The sequence below is a fragment of the Dendrobates tinctorius genome, unplaced genomic scaffold (assembly GCF_039654945.1).
Source record: "Dendrobates tinctorius isolate UK_male_01 unplaced genomic scaffold, ASM3965494v1 ptg000133l, whole genome shotgun sequence".
Lineage (NCBI taxonomy): Eukaryota > Metazoa > Chordata > Amphibia > Anura > Dendrobatidae > Dendrobates > Dendrobates tinctorius.
In genome coordinates, this window is record NW_027361801.1 from 13970461 (window position 1) to 13984137 (window position 13677).

Sequence of the window (13677 nt, forward strand, 5' to 3'; positions counted from 1 at the left end):
CACCAGCCCATGCAGACACTTCCCGCTGACACCATCACTGCGACTCCACCACGCCATGCCAGCCCTTCGTCCAGACACCATAGCTGAAACACGTCCCCCCTGGCTAAGCTGCGCAGGACTCCTCACCAGCTCCATCCATCCTCCAGGCTCTCCAACTCAGAGTGAACACAAACTCACAATATCACAGGCCGTGATTGCACACCCCTAGCACACCTTTATAGGGTGTCACACCTGATACATAATTAAGTGCACAAAAACCTAAAGTGCAATACCGCTAACCACCACCGGAGACAGTCAAGACACCTTGGAACTTTCCAAAGTAAAAAAAGTTCACCCAGTGCTATTTAAAACTGTCAGATCATGACAGTACCCCCTCCTTAATGAGGGGCCTCTGGACCCTCAAGACCACCCCTCATTAGGGAAACACCTACAGCGGGAACGCCCAGATCCTGAGTTCACCCCACCACTACCTGACACCTCAGGTTTATGACAAACACCGCTGGTATTGGCAATACATGTTCATTTTGGAGGCACCACTCATCTCCACATCGCCGACCTGGGGAACGAGTTAATGTATGTGTATGTTTGCTCAGAGATGATCAGACTCCACAACACATTTCCAAGATGTTTTTTGGTGGCACCCATACATGCTCGTTCACACACAGGTCCGGACCTGAACGTTTATTGCACACATACATTTGTCATAAAATTGGTGAACTCATTCAGGACCTGATAACAGAGGCGTCCCCCTGTGTCACCACACTCACACCCCCGCTATTCACCAAGGGGTCACCACCCTCCAACCCTCTTCACCATGAGGTCTGCGCCTCCCAGGGTTGGTTTAATGGCGAGGGTTGAGATTTGTCCCTACTCCCCCGCAGCACACCCGCTGCTCACACCAGGAGGAGAGGGAACGCATATGGAGGAAATATACACTCACTGGCCACCTCCACACGGCCAGGAGGGGCGGCTTCTACGGTGGTATTTGAAGATTTGGCGTAAACCCCGCGGACTCTACATCAGTCTGCTCATCACTGGAACGCACCCCTTCACCTCGGGGAACACCAAGCAGCTCCGTGGGGCACCATTCCTCCCACCTGCCTGGGTACGCCCACGTGCATGAGCAAGTCCCGCTCCCCAGCAGCGACTCCAGGGGCTTTTGCCAGACCCGCAATTTGCCAAAGCCGCCATTTTAATTTCCTGGTTACCTGAGCAGAGGCCCCAGACCGTGATAACTGCTGCTGCAGCGGCTCTAACACACCATGCCGCTCCCCACTCACCTCAGTGAGGCCCGGCAGCAATTACTCAGCGGTCTCCACATGGCCAATGCTCACCAGAAAAAAAAACTGTAAGGCCTGTGATAATGTCATGATCACGTGTGTCTGGACGCAGATGTTTCCGCAAGGCGAACCCATGTGACACACGTGACCCTGGATACACCGCCTCCAGTGGGGCGCATTTAAATAATAAAACGTGCAGGTGAATACGCCGCCTCCACCTGGCGAATTTGGGAATTACACGTTATACATAAAATCTGGAAACCCCGCCTCCAGTAAGGCGAATTTAAATAATAAAGGGGGAACCTGGGAAACTTTAACAATGGTGGGCCCTGCGATAGGGAATGGGGGACGTGGAGACCTCCTAAGCTCCCCTGAGCCAGTGTCCCTGCACTCCTTACATTCCCTAAACAGGCTCCGCACCTGTCGCCACACGCGTACCTTTACGCCCTTGCTCACCCTGACCCTAAACCCTCACTAGGGAATGGGTCGGTGCGGAGACTAATCCCACCACTGCACTAACAACACACATGAGGAAAGAGACAATACAGGGGAAAAACCACTTAGCTTTGCTCTGCTGTGTGCGCTCCCAGCAACAGAGCCCACCACCTGCGTGCGTCTTCTCCTCCACCCGGATCCATCACCATAACAGGATCCTTCACCTTAGTGCAGCCTTGGAGCAGAGTCCACCACCAGTTGCAGCTGCTTAGAACCAGAGTCCCAAGGATGAGTTCAGCTTCTGACACGGAGTCAAGCATGCTTGAGTCCAGTTCAGCAGCCAAGTCCCACATGGTGAGTGCCACTCTCCATAGTCGCCACTCCACCAGCCCATGCAGACACTTCCCGCTGACACCATCACTGCAACTCCACCACGCCATGCCAGCCCTTCGTCCAGACACCATAGCTGAAACACGTCCCCCCTGGCTAAGCTGCGCAGGACTCCTCACCAGCTCCATCCATCCTCCAGGCTCTCCAACTCAGAGTGAACACAAACTCACAATATCACAGGCCGTGATTGCACACCCCTAGCACACCTTTATAGGGTGTCACACCTGATACATAATTAAGTGCACAAAAACCTAAAGTGCAATACCGCTAACCACCACCGGAGACAGTCAAGACACCTTGGAACTTTCCAAAGTAAAAAAAAGTTCACCCAGTGCTATTTAAAACTGTCAGATCATGACACTTTCCTTGTGCAAATGAGAATAAAGATGATCCTTCTACAATGTGACAGCCCTTGAGATATTTGTAGACAGCTATTAAGTCTCCTCTCAGTCTTCTCTTTTGCAAACTAAACTAATATTCTTAGTAATAGTAATTCCTATGTATTCAGTTTCATTGTCTATCCAGCTTAACTCTGAGTTTTTGCTTATTTCGTGAATTTTGGATTTATCCATATGGAAATACAAGATGTTTGATTTTTTTGGGGTTAATTTAAAAAAAAAGACTTCCAAGAAGGCCTTAAGGGTACTTTGCAATTCTTTGAGGGATTTTTGGGGATTTGCTAGAGTTAAAATCATATCATCAGCAAAACGGATGATCTTGAATTCACGGGATGGGGTTTCAATTCCTTTTGTTGCCTTATTCTGCCTTATAATTTGTGCCAGGGGTTCAATCGCTAGAATAAAGAGAAGTGGTGATAGGGGGCACCCCTGTCTAGTCCCAATAGATATCTGAAACAGATTAGAGGAATGGTTATTCAGGTAAATCTTAGCTTTTGGTTTTGTATATAAGGCCATAATTGTTGTTATGAAGTTTTCTGAGAAGCCATATTTCCTAAGCAAATGCCTTAGGTAATCCCAATTTATGCGGTCGAAGGCCTTCTCGGCATCTAGGATCACTATAAAGGTGGGGTTTTTTGAGGATTGGATTAGTTTAATGGAGTTGATTATTCTTCTAGTCCCATCCGTGGCCTGACGGCCTTTAACAAATCCAATCTGGTCTTTGTGTATTAGGCTGGGAAGATTTTTAATTCTGTCAGATAGGATTTTCGAATATATCTTCAGGTCAGAGTTGATGAGTGAAATGGGGTGGTAATTGGTTACTTTCTTTAAGTTAGCATTGGGTTTGGGGATTAGGATAATTGTAGATTCTAGCATTTCCTCTGGAATTGTACCAGATGTGGAGGCCTTGTTGAAGATTTTTGAAAGGAGTGGGGATAGGATTTTGTTGAAGGATTTATAATAGTCGTTTCCAAAACCGTCTGGGTCTGGGGATTTAAATAGTTTTAATATTCTAATAGTGTCCTCTATCTCTTCCTGGGGAAAGGGTGATGTTAGTGTCTCTAGATTCTCTTGCGTTAATTTAGGTAGGTTAATAATATTTGATAGGAAATTTTCTATGTTCACGTTTTTAGGTAGAGGAAGTGAAGTTTGGAGTTTCAAGTTGTATAGTTCATGGTAAAATTCCGCAAATGTGTTTGCTATATCCTGTGGGTGGGATAGAGGGGTTCCTTTGGGTGATAAAATTGTATTAATTCTGTTATTCTGCCTTACTTGTTTGATTCGGCTCATCATAAAACTTGTTGGCTTATTAAGCGATGAGTACTGTTTGAATTTTAGGTTTTTGATGACCGAATCGTAAGAGGAGAAAAGGATTGTTTTGAGTTCCTGTCTTAGTTTTAGTAATTCTGTTTGGATTATTTCAGATGGGTGAGTGCAGGGGAGCTGTTCGTTTTCTTTATCTCTGATTTTAGTTTGGATGGCTTTAATTTTTGATCTATTTGCTTTTTTCTTCGTTGGATGAAATTTGAATGATAACTCCCCTGATGACCGCTTTGTGGGCGCACCACAGGGTAAGTGGGTCAATGTTTTCGATATTATTTTCTTTGAAATAGTTTTCCAATGCGGACTTTATTTTGTCTCGGTGGATGGGGTTACGTAGTATATTTGGATTACATTTCCATAGTGGGGCATTGTTTGTGGGAGGGCCTAGTAGAATGTTGGCACTAAGCGGTGAGTGGTCTGATATAGTCCTTTTTTCAATTGATAGTTTTTGAAATTTCGATAGGGTGAATACATCAGTTAATATCAGATCTATCCTTGAGGCCATTTGGTGGGGGTCGGAGTAGTGAGTATATTCAATTGATGTGGAGATAATACAACAGAATACATCGAACAGTTCGTTCTTGTGAAGCCACCCATTCAAAGTGTTTGATCGCGACCTGTTAGGTGAGGATGAATCCATGATGTTATCTGGGACCATGTTGAAGTCCCCCAACCATATCAAATCTCCTTTTCTGGTTGTAGCTACTTTCTTTTTTAATTTGTTTAGAAATCTAATCTGTCCATTATTTGGGGCGTAGGTGTTGACGATTGTGCAGGTTTGGTTATTAATGACACAGATCAGGATGTAAAACCTCCCTTTTTCATCTTTATGCTCCTCAATAAATTCAAATGAGAGGCTATTTTTAATAATTGTGATGACACCCGCCTTTTTCTTATTATTATCTGATTTAAAAATGTGTGGGAATTGTTTGTGGGAGAGTACCGGGTGGTTATCTTTTTTAAATTTGGACTCCTGTATGCATATGATGTCTGCTTGAGATTGAGAAATTTCTTTCCATATTGTGAACCTCTTTTGTGGACTGTTTAGTCCTCTGACATTGTAGGATATTATTTTTGTGCTCATGACTATTTGTATGGTGGCGGAAGAAATGTGCACTTGTAAAGCTCAACGGTAGCGTGAACCTGTTTATTAAACTCAATAGAACTATTAAGCTCTAAGAGCCGGTTACCTATTAATTTTAACTAAGAAACCAGTAGTACAAATAAACAATTATAGAATACAAATATCAATTATCAAATGTCCTCTGAAAGAAGGGTGGCTCACAACTTGTGAGTACTTCTTCTTCCTCTAACTTGGGGGAAAGTTTGTGCACATGAGGCCTGAGTGAAACCTCCTATACAGTGTCATAACAGATAATGTAGCATATATAATAAAACATTAGTCTTAACGTAAGCCCTTGGGTGAAGAAAAGTAATGTACAAGCTATTCCTCTTGTCAGCGGTTAGGATAAGATGGAGGGGCTTTTTTGTTGGCCCCTAGTGATTCAATGAAGTCGTGTCCCTCCTCTGGGGTGAATATGGGTATTGTTTTCCCCCTGAAGGTGATCAAAAGCTTCAAAGGGAAGCCCCACCTGTAGGCGATGCCTTTGTCCCTGAGCAATGTAGTGATCTCCTTGAATGTTTTCCTACTTTCTAAAGTTTCCTTGGAAAGATCCGCATATACCTTTAGATTATTGTAAGGCTCTGGAAACTGTTTCAAGTCTTTCAGGTATTGTTTTTAAACTCCTACTGGAGGGACTAGCCCTTTAGTTTCTGTCTCTATGGGAGGATCCCTTAAATGACACCTATGTTCTTGTCCTCCTTTATGGCCCAACGATTCTGATTTTCCGTTGGCCTTCCTCTGCCAAATGGCTGTCTCCTAAATGCTCTCCTATAAAATGGGAGAGAGGGGTTAGGGAAGCCCTTTTTCCTTTCTTTCACCTTGGTGAGAATCTAAGGTTTTCCCGAACAGAAACTCACCCTCACAAGGGATGGCACAGAGCTGTGCCTTGGATTGAGTATCGCCTCTCCGGCTTTTAAGCCATAGACTACGCCTGGCGTTATTAAGTAAGCCTGCTGTCCTAGCTGCCAAGCGTAACGAGTCAGCAGAAGCGTCCGCTATAAACGCAGCCGCGCCATGGATCATGGGAACAGCGGCTCGTAATCTGTCTCTGGAGGCATTTTGGTCTCTTTGCTGGTCTAGTTGATCAATCCAGACCAGCATAGAACGGGGCGTGCAAGTGCTGGCTATTGACGGCTTAAACGTGCCGGTAGCTGCCTCCCATGCCCTCTTCAGTGAGGCATCAGCCTTACGGTCGAGTGGATCTTTTAGTATGCCTGCGTCCTCTACCGGTAACACTGATTGTTTTGAGGTAGAGGCGACCGCAGCGTCCACTTTCGGGACCTTAGACCACGTTACCAACTCCTTGTCACTGAAGGGGTACCTTCTATTTGAGGCCGAGGGGAGATAACCTCTCTGGTCCTGTTTCTCCCATTCTTTCTTAACCAGGGCTTTTATGGCTGGTATAACAGGGAAGGCTCTCCTCTTCCTATCAGTTAGTCCTGCAAACATTATTTCTTGTGTTGTTTGTGGCTCCCTTGTGTCTGTGCACCCAATGGTGTTTCTCACGGACTTAACTAAGTTGTGCATGTTCTCTAAGGGGAAACACGAACGCCCCTCCTTATCTGAGGAGGATGATGATGTGGATGTGTTAGTGCTATCAGAGATCACAGCCTCGTCAGAGTCTGAGCTGGCCACAGTTGGTTTCTTAGTCTTGTATGTGTAGGTGTACTACTAGACTGGGTTAGGGACCGTAACTTCTGTGGCTGACGCTGATGCCTGTTTCGCAGTCTCATTAATGCATTTTTTACATAGCCTTTCTTTTTTTTTTTTTTTTTTTTAAGCCTGAGGGAGGAGACGTAATGAAGAGGAGAAGAGGAAGAGAGAGAGAGAGGTATTTGTCAGCTTGATAGGCAGAGAGTCGTCCACTCACCCAGAGAAGCTGTAGGTACCGGATCAGGAGGCTGAGATGGGGGCTTGTTGGCGTGGCTTCTGTCCGAGGAACCTCTGCCGGAGTGGTCCTTGGATGCCACCGTGTCACCTGCAAGACATGCTTGCACGCTAAACCCTCTGCAGCAGGGTTTTTGTTTGTGCTCCACCATTATTTTGCCGGTACCTCCCCCCCCTCGGGAGCACCTCCTCAGGGTAGGAGCGACTAATTTGCACATGCTCAGCCTGGTATACAGCCGCCGAGACGCGCCGCTGAATATTGTCCCCTTTTTTTATTTCTTTTTTCTCTCTTGCAGCTTCTGCGGGGAGGGGGCGGGGAGCGCTTTTCATGCTTATGCGTGGTCTCGCGATGCTGCTAAGACCGCATGTGCGCCCTGGTGCTGGGGATTCTCCAGTGACCCGGAAGTTCCCCCTTACCACTTCCGGTATTGGCGCTGTATGTGCGTCCTCCCTCTCGGTGCTGAAGCCATGGGAAAACGGAGGCTGCATCTGTTCCCTCCGGTTCCGTGCTCCCACATGGACTGGGACGGCCATCTCCGGACCCCGGTGGTGTGTATATGCAGGAGAACCACGGGCGGCCTCACCCGGACCCGTTTTTTCTGCCATCGCTGCTGCGGCTGTTCAGACGAGGAGGGAGCCGGATTACAGCACTCCCCCGTCGCTGCTTCTGGACCAGAACTCCTGCCGTTCCCACAGAGATTGCACAGGCGGTTCCTTGGCCCAGGTATGTCTGTAGAAGAATCCTGCTGTTTCCCACAGGAACAGGAAACCAACTGAGGAGGAGATGCGGACCGCCCTCTTTTATCTCTGTAGGCTTCCTGTTCCTATGGGCGGATCCCTCTCTCCAGCGTCGGACTGGCCCACCGGGGAACCGGAGGATTCTCCGGTGGGCCCTGGCATCTGGTGGGCCCTGGCACCTGCTGGCATACAGGGCCAGCAGTTGCCTAGGGCCCCCGCTGCTCCAGGGGCCCCCAGCCAGTGGTGTGTCGCACACCATGCAGCTGCTATGGGGGCCCCTGCCAGCGGAGCAGCAGCGGGTGTCAGGAGGCAGGAGCCCCTGTCCCCGCTGCTAAAGAGAAATGAATATTCACCGCGAAGCAGTGAATATCATTTCAGGTCTCCACCCCCAGAGGCCCCGCCCCCAGCCCAGTAAGCTGCTCTGCAGACTACAGCTGTAAGGCGCCGCCCTCAGTCCTCTTTGCTCCTGGCTCACAGCCAGTGCGCGATGACGTCACTACATCGTGCACCCGCTGTGTGTCTGGCAGAGGGGGCAGCTCCTGACACTGAAGCCGGGATCAGCGTGGGAGCGAGGAGGAGAGGTGAGTATTGTGTTTTGTTTGTTTTTTTATATCTCTCTCGCTCTCTCTATCTGTCTCTCTCTATCTATCTATCTCTATTTCTCTATATATATCTCTCTCTATCTCTCATATCTATCTATCTTTCTATCTATTATCTATATCTATCTATCTCTATATCTATCTCTATCTATTATCTATATCTATCTATTTCTATATCTATCTCTATCGCTCTATCTTTATATCTATCTTTCTATCTCTACATCTATCTCTATATCTATCTATCTCTATATCTATCTATCTTACTCTATCTCTATATCTATTATCTCTATATTTATTATCTATCTAGCTACCATCTATATCTATCTATCTTTATCTATATATATCTCTATCTAATATATATATCTATCTATCTCTATACCTATCTATTTATCTATCTGTTATCTATCTCTATATCTTTTCTCTGTATCTATCTATCTCTATATCTATATCTCTCGCTATCTATCGCTCTATCTCTATATCTATATCTATCTCTATATATATCTTTATATCTATATCTATATATCTATCTCTATCTATCTCTATATCTATCTCTATTTCTCTCTATATCTATCTCTATAGCTATCTATATATCTCTATCTATCTCTATATCTATCTCTCTGTATATCTATCGCTCTATCTCTATATCTATCTTTCTATCTCTATATCTATATATCTATCTATCTTTATCTATTTATCTCTATATCTTTTCTCTGTATCTATCTCTCTATATCTATCTATCTCTATATATATATTATCTCTATATCTATTTCTCTCTATATCTCTCTATATCTATCTATTTATCTCTATCTCTATATCTATCTCTCTGTATATCTATCTATCTTTCTATCTCTATATCTATCTATCTTTCTCTATCTATCTATCTATCTATTTATCTCTATCTATTATCTATATCTATCTCTATCTATCGCTCTATCTCTATATCTATCTTTCTATCTCTACATCTATCTCTATATCTATCTTTCTATCTATATCTATCTATCTATATCTATATCTATCTATTATGTCTATCTATCTAGCTATCTCTATTATCTATATCTACCTATCTCTATATCTTTCTATCTTACTCTATCTCTATATCTATCTGTTATCTCTATATTTATTATCTATCTTTATCTATCTCTATTATCTATATCTATATCTATCTCTCTATCTATTTATCGATCTCTGTATCTATCTCTCTATATCTATCTCTCTCTATCTACCGCTCTCTCTATCTCTATCTATCTTTATATCTATATCTATCTATCTCTATATCTATTATCTCTATATCTATCTACCTATCTGTCTCTATATATATCTCTATATATATATATCTGTTTCTCTCTATATCTATCTCTATATCTCTCTCTCTATAGCTATCTATATATTATCTCTATATCTATCTATCTATATATTATCTCTATATCTATCTATCTATCTCTATATCTATCTATCTATCTCTATATCTATCTATCACTATATCTGTTATCTCTATATCCATATCTATCTCTATATCTATCTATCTCTATATCTATATTTCTATCTAACACTATATCTCTATATCTATCTCTATATCTCATTATCTATCAATCTATATCTCTATCTCTCTCTCTTTATCTATCTATCTATTGATCTATCCATCTATCTCTATATCTATCTCTATATCTATCTATTATATCTATCTATTATCTCTATTATCTATATCTATCTATCCATCTATCTATCTAGCTATCTCTATCTATCTCTATATCTCTCTATATCTATCTTTCTAACTCTATATCTATCTATCTCTATACATATCTCTATATCTAGCTATTATCTCTATATCTATCTCTATATCTATCTATCTCTATATATCTCTATATCTATTTTTATTTATAGCCATCTATCTATATATATTTATCTCTATATCTATCTATATTATTATTATTATTATATCTGTATATCTCTATCTATTATCTATCTCTATCTATTATCTATCTCTATCTATATATCTATCTCTATATCTTTCTATCTATAGCTATATATCTCTATATCTATCTATCTATCTATCTATCCATTATCTATTTTCTATCTATCTCTATATCTATCTACCTATCTATCTATCTATCTATCTATATTTCTTTCTATATCTATCTTTATATCTATCTCTATCTATCTCTATCTATCTCTATGAATCTTTCTATCTATATCTATCCATTATCTACTTTCTATCCATTATCTACTATCTATCTCTATATCTATCTATTTCTACATCTATCTTTCTATCTATATCTATCTAACTCTATATCTATATATCTATATAGCATTATACCCTATGAGGGGGTGCATTATTCCCTATGAGGGGGGCAGTATTATACCCTATGAGGGGGCAGCATTATACCCTATGAGGAGGCAGCATTATACCCTATGAGGAGGGCAGCATTATTCCCTATGAGGGGGTGCATTATACCCTATGAGGGGGTGCATTATTCCCTATGAGGGGGGCAGTATTATACCCTATGAGGGGGGCAGTATTATACCCTATGAGGGGGTGCATTATACCCTATGAGGGGTGCATTATTCCCTATGAGGGGGGCAGTATTATACCCTATGAGGGGGCAGCATTATACCCTATGAGGGGGTGCATTATACCCTATGAGGGGGTGCATTATTCCCTATGAGAGGGGCAGTATTATACCCTATGAGGGGGTGCATTATTCCCTATGAGGGGGGCAGTATTATACCCTATGAGGGGGCAGCATTATACCCTATGAGGAGGCAGCATTATACCCTATGAGGAGGGCAGCATTATTCCCTATGAGGGGGTGCATTATACCCTATGAGGGGGTGCATTATTCCCTATGAGGGGGGCAGTATTATACCCTATGAGGGGGGCAGCATTATACCCTATGAGGGGGTGCATTATACCCTATGAGGGGGTGCATTATTCCCTATGAGGGGGGCAGTATTATACCCTATGAGGGGGCAGCATTATACCCTATGAGGGGGTGCATTATACCCTATGAGGGGGTGCATTATTCCCTATGAGGGGGGCAGTATTATACCCTATGAGGGGGTGCATTATTCCCTATGAGGGGGGCAGTATTATACCCTATGAGGAGGGCAGTATTATACCCTATGAGGGGGGCAGTATTATACCCTATGAGGGGGTGCATTATTCCCTATGAGGGGGTGCATTATTCCCTATGAGGGGGGCAGTATTATACCCTATGAGGGGGGCAGTATTATACCCTATGAGGGGGGCAGTATTATACCCTATGAGGGGGTGCATTATACCCTATGAGGGGGTGCATTATACCCTATGAGGGGGTGCATTATACCCTATGAGGGGGTGCATTATTCCCTATGAGGGGGGCAGTATTATACCCTATGAGGGGGGCAGTATTATATTCTATGAGATGGCTGCATTATATTCTATGAGATGGCTGCATTATACTATGTGAGGGGGCTGCTTTATATTCTATGAGGGGGCTACCCCAACTCCTGCTACATAATTAAGACATGTACAACCTTATATTATACCCGGATATTAGCGTGTTTTACCGCATAATTGGTGGTCTGGTATTTAACTCTATGCAGCTACATAGTGGGCCCCAAGAATGATTTTCTCTGGTGGGCCCAAGGTGTTCCAGTCCGACGCTGCCTCTCTCCAGTGGGTGCTGTCATGGTGAAGGGTAAAAACTTCTTAAATATGGTTTTGAGCACCTTGAATGGTGTAGTTTTTAGAATGGTGTCACTTTTGGGTATTTTCTATCATATAGACCCCTGCTGTCACCCCTCACCTAACTAAAATATTCAACTTCTCTCTTCTGGTATCTTTCCCTCCTCATTTAAGCATGCCATCATACATCCACTACTTAAAAAACCATCCCTTGATCAAAACTGTGCTGCTAATTATAGACCTGTCTCTAATCTTCCCTTCATCTCTAAACTCCTGGAACACCTGGTCCACTCCCGTCTTATCCGCTATCTCTTTGATAACTCTCTTCTCGACCCTCTCCAATCCGGTTTCCACTCTTTACACTCTACTGAAACTGCGCTCACTAAAGTCTCTAATGATCTACTAACAGCTAAATCAAATGGTCATTATTCCATGCTAATTCTCTTGGATCTCTTTGCAGCATTCGACACTGCGGATCATCAGCTCCTCCTCACTATGCTCCATTCCATTGGCCTCAAGGACACCGTTCTCTCCTGGTTCTCCTCCTATCTCTCTGACCGCTCCTTTACTGTATCTTTTGCCGTTTCTTCCTCGTCTCACCTTCCCCTTACTGTTGGGGTTCCTCAAGGATCGGTTCTAGGCCCCCTTCTCTTCTCCTTGTACACTGCCCCTATTGGTGAAACAATAAGTAGATTTGGTTTTCAGTACCATCTCTATGCTGATGACACCCAATTATACGCTTCTTCTCCTGACATCACGCCAGCCTTTCTAGAAAACACTGGCGATTGTCTAAACGCTTTGTCTAACATCATGTCCTCACTATATCTGAAACTGAACCTGTCAAAGACTGAACTCCTTGTGTTTCCTCCCTCTACTAATGTACCTATACCCGACAGTGCCATTTCTGTGTGTGGTTCCACTATTACTCCCCAGCAACATGCCCGCTGTCTTGGGTTCATACTTGACTCCGAGCTTTCCTTTGCCCCCCACATTCGATCACTGATTCGCTTTTGTCATCTGCACCTCAAAAACATTTCTAGAATTCGACCTTTTCTTACTTTTGACTCTGCAAAAACTCTTACTGTTTCTCTTATTCAGTCTCTTCTCGACTATTGTAACTCTCTTCTAATCGGTCTCCCTCTTACCAAACTCTCCCCTCTCCAATCTGTCTTGAATGCTGCAGCCAGGATCATATTCCTCACCAATCGTTACACCGATGCCTCTACCTCGTGCCAGTCATTACACTGGCTACCCATCCACTCCAGAATTCAGTATAAACTTATTACCCTCACCCACAAAGCCCTCCATGGCTCAGCACCACCCTACATCTCCTCCCTTGTTTCAGTATACCACCCTACTCGCGCCCTCCGTTCTGCTGATGACCTGAAGTTAGCATCCTCAATAATCAGAACCTCTCACTCCAGTCTCCAAGACTTTACACGTGCCGCGCCAATTCTTTCGAATGCACTTCCCAGGTCAATACGATTAGTCCCCAATCCCCACAATTTTAAGCGTGCCCTGAAAACGCATTTATTCAGACTGGCCTATCGCCTCAACACATTAACCTAATCTATCCCTGTGTGGCACAGCCAAAAGCTTTTACCATAACCAGGTTCCCCGCATCATGTTCCCACGTGCTTTATGCATCCATTAAGCCCTCTGTGTCTGTACTGTTACACACTTAACATTATGACTGGTCCATACAATCAGGGCAACTGTTACCACCCACCTTTCTACCTCTTTCCTCATAGACTGTAAGCTTGCGAGCAGGGCCCTCATTCCTCTTGGTATTTGTTATAATCTATGTGATCATTGTTATGCTGTAATGTCTTTTGTCTGT